This window comes from Phalaenopsis equestris, unplaced genomic scaffold (genome assembly GCF_001263595.1).
Source record: "Phalaenopsis equestris unplaced genomic scaffold, ASM126359v1 Scaffold234269, whole genome shotgun sequence".
NCBI lineage: Eukaryota > Viridiplantae > Streptophyta > Magnoliopsida > Asparagales > Orchidaceae > Phalaenopsis > Phalaenopsis equestris.
The window spans coordinates 22,851-27,420 of record NW_018252189.1 but is presented as its reverse complement, the minus strand read 5'-3'; positions in this window follow the sequence as shown (position 1 = coordinate 27,420).

The following is a 4,570-nucleotide window of genomic DNA, read 5'->3' as shown; positions in this document are numbered from 1 at the left end:
GAAATATCTTGGGGGATTCACACCCTTGAAGAAGTTTTGTAAAGAAGGAATAAACTCTGCATTGATTACTGGCCAAGAAATCTTATAAAAGTTGGCAGTAAATCCATCTGGCCCAGTAGCCTTTTATCCATCAATAGAATCTAAAGCTTTCTTGATTTCCACCTTCAAAGGAATATGTGTCAGCTCTAACCTATACACATACTGCTGACAGTCAGATAATAGATCAACATCAATATGAGATCTGGAATGGAGCTGACAATTGAATAGGTTATGAAAGTAGTTGACTGCATCTTGGGCTATTTCACCTGCATCAGATAAACATTTGCCTGTAGAATCAGTAATGGACATAATCATATTACAATTTTTTCCAACATTTATACAGGCATGATTAAAACTAGAGTTTCTGTCCCTCTCAACCTTATCTCTCTTTCTCTCTCTATCTCTCGCTCTATCTCTCTCCCTCCCTTCAACTATCTTTCTCTCTCTTTACTTCACTCTCAAAGTATCACTTTCCTCTCTCACTCTCTCACTCTTTCACACATACACACACTTTATTCCTATCTCTCTAGAGAGAAAGAGGGAAATACTGTGAGAGAGGGACAACGAGATAAAAGGGAGGGAAATATTATAAGAGTGCGAGAGAGATATGGGATAAATAAATGGAGTGATTGAGGGAAAACAAAGGTTAATAGTTGGTGAGATAGGTCCACTCTATCTTTCTTTCACTGTCTCTCTCTTTGTCTCTCTCTCACAAACACACTCTCTCATTATTTCATTACTTTTTTCTCTCCATCTTTCTCTATATACCCCTCTCATTCTCTCTCTTTCCCCTCCCACTCTTTCTTTTTTTTCTCCCTCTAGAAAGAGGGAGAGAGAGTTAAATAGAGATAATGAGAATGTTGAGTGAGAGAAACTCACATGCTCTCTCTACTCTCTATCCTTCTCTCATCTTACTTAATCTTCCTCATTTTTCTCTCATTCTCAATCTCTCTACTTTTTCTATTTATTTCTTATTCTCTTTCTCTTCTTTAGATCTCTCATTACTCTATCTCTCTCATGTTCTCTCTCTTCTTCTATCTCACCCTCTCTGCGTCCCTGTCTCTATCTCTCTTCATCTCAACCTTTATCCCTTCATTTATTTCTCTGTCTGTTCAACCATCAATCTTTCCAAGCATTGCTTTTACTCTCTAACTTATATTTGTTTTATCTCTGTCTCTCTCTCTCTTTCTCACTTGCTCTTTTCCTCTATCTCTCACCCTCCCACTCTTCTCTTGTTCCCCCACTCATTCTCTCTCACTCATACCATAAACCTGTCTAAGTCTCTCACTCTTCTCTCTCTTCCTCCATCTCTCTCAATGAGAACGAGTGTGAGAAAGAATTAGAGAGAAAGTGAGGGAGATAGAGAGAAAGGAAAAGAGTAAGAGAGGGTGGGAGAGGATAAAGAGGAGTTTATATGAGAGTGTGAGAGTAAGAGAGTTATATCTCTCATGCCTATCTCTCTCTTGTATTCTCTACCTCCCTCACACCCCTCTCACCTCTCTCTTACACTCTTTGCCACAATCTAGCTCTCTCCTTGTCCATCTTTTCACTTTCTCATTCTTTACCCGTCATTTTCCCATTTTTCTCTCCCTCTCCCTCTCCAACCATCCCTCCTCACTTTAACTTTCTCCCTCCTCATCACTTCACTTTTCCTTCCCATCTCTATCTCTTTTTTCTTAAATCCTTCTCTCTTTCCAAGCCTTCGTTTCACTTTCTCACCTCCATTTGCTTTCTCTCTCTCTCACTTTTTCTCACTGGTTTTTTTCATCTCTCTCTCCTCCTCACACGCTTCTCTTGCTCCATCTTTCATTCCCTCTCTCACTCATACCATAAACCTCTCTAACTCTCTCAATCTTGTCTCTCTTTCTCCATCTCTCTCTCTCTAAGAGCACTAGTGAGAGAGAGAATTAGAGAGAAGGTGAGTGGGATAGAGAGAAAGCCAAAGAGAAAGAGAGGGTGGGAGAGAATAAAGAGGAGGTTATATAAGAAAAAGTGAGAGCGAGAGATTTATCTCTCTTGTGACTGTCTTTCTCTTTTATTCTCTCCCTCCCTCACACCCCCTCTCACCTCTCTCTTACACTCTATGCCTCAGTCTAGCTCTCTCCCTCTCCATATTTTCTCTTTATCTTTCTCTACTCCCATTCTCTCATTTTTTCTTCTTCTCCCTCTCTGATCTTCCCTCTTTTCTTTTACTTTCTCTCCTTTCATCACTTCACTTTTTCTTTCCCACTCTATCTCATTTCTCTTAAATTGTCCTCTCCCTCTTTCATGATATGAGAGAGGGATAGAGAAGAGGGAGAGGGAGGGGAGAATAGAGAGAGAAAGAGAGCATGTGAGTGATGCTTCCTCTCTCTATCTCTCTCCCTCTCTTCATGTGACTTGCCAATAATAGAAGGAGAGACGGAAGAGAGAAGTGAGGCGGGAAAGAAGTAGAGTGGTTAGTGAGAGAGAGTGAGAGTGATAACTAGAGTGAGAAGAGAGGGTGAAGAGATGGAGAGAATGAGAAGAGAAAGAGAAGAGTAGATTAAGATAAAGGAAGCTAGAGAGTGGGAGAGAAGATAATTATAAAAAAAGCTTGTTGACCTCACTTTCGGTTGAGACATTACTTTCCTCCTTAGTAGCCTACTTTCCTCCTTAGTAGCCTAGGGTCTAGCCATATAAATCTTCTGTTGACTATTCTTAGAGGACCTGAAAGTTCCACAAATTGGTCATAACCTCAAGCACTTCATAGGTGGGGTATGGGGGAGCTCATAATGAATCCCCATAGGACTACCTGGCCTTAAGGTCAATCCTCTGGTGATGTGGTCTTGGTTACACTGTCACTCACTTGCACATTAGACCCCACTCACAACCCTAAACCTAAACTTGTTAGCTTTGATCAATTGATCTTTTTGGAGACTCATGTAGATGGTCCCTTAGACCCACTAGCCAGATAAGACCAGTACATAGAGGACAAAAATGGAGATTTCAATCGTCCATAGCTCAAATAGGGTGATTGGCACCTCAATTTCACCAAAATACATAACTTAACCTTTTGCCCTCCAAATCTACCCAATTTACCAAAACACCCCCAAACCCTAAGTTTGATCAAAATTCCCAATTTCACCCAAAATACCCAAATTTGTTCAAAAATCATCTCAAACCATTTGAAACCACCAAAATTGCCCAAAACTACCCAAAATTGCCAAAATGACCAAAATACCCTTGTTGGTGCAAACATTCCCAAAACCTTTAAAATCATTTCAAATGTCCACAAAATCAATTTGCACCCTTCAATTGAACCCAATTTGACCCATTTTGACTAAAAGTCCCAAATTTCCCTTAAAGGCCCAATTACCCCAATTCACGCCAAATGTCCACCAAGTTAGTTCCAATTTTTACCAATTACAATTCAAAACTCACATTCATCATGGTCAAACTCAATTGAGACCAAATAACAACCCAATTGACCATACTTTGAGCCCAATTTCACCCAAATCCGAAACCCCCAATTTTGCCCCAATTTAGCCATATTTCCAAATGTCACCAAATTGAATGCCTAAATTCAATTTGAACCCTCAATTTGGACTTAGACCAACTCTATCCTGGCTTAAACCCAAGTCTAACCTAACATCCCCAAACTGATTAAATGTCCAAAATCATTCAAATTGCCTCCAAATCATTCAAAATCACTCCAAATCTTTTCCAAACTCTTTGTGACAATCATCTATATCATCTTGATCAATCAATTGAGTCCAATGTTATGATTAGCCCAAGCCAAACCCAACTTCAAGCCAATACCAAAATTGAACCCATGCACTAAAATTGACCAAACCAAAGCCTTTATAGCCAACTTTTGGACCCTAATGACCAGGATAGACTCACCTAGCCCACCCTAGATAATTTATGGACCAATGGTCCCTTGATTTAAGGAATTTCGTCCCATTTATGGCCTAACTCAAAATATCCACTCCATTATTCCTTGCCATTAGGAGTTAATCATCACTAAGCACCCCCTATCCTCCCTGAGCCCAGAGGTGACTGAACTCTGGCTAGCCACCAACTTAGCCATCAGAAACAGCCAGCCCAAGGGAGCCCCAATTGGCCAAAACCCAAAAATAAACCTCCATGAGTTGGCTAAGTCCCATTGGCCATTGGAGCCTTTCTTCCCTCTTCCCTCCACCTTAGCAAGCTTTAGCCCCTAATTCCCAACCCTGAGCTCCACCAGGTAGCCATGGCTATAAATGAAGCTCTCCATGGCCAAAGGGGAGTCATCTTGAAACCTTGGAAAAACTCTACCAAAATCTCACCAGAGCCTCTCCAAACCTTTCTAAGTTCAATCCCTTTGCTCTCAGCCACTCACAGCCACTCCACAGAGCCAATTTACTCACTGAATTTGTCCCAAAACTAAAACAGATTTCTCCATTGCTCCACAGTTAACCAAGCTCAAATTAACTGTGCACACACCATCTCCTGAGTGAGAGGAGTTGATTCCCCACAAAAGCACGATCATAGAGAGCCTTTAGCAAAGACCTAGACTAACACTTGAAAT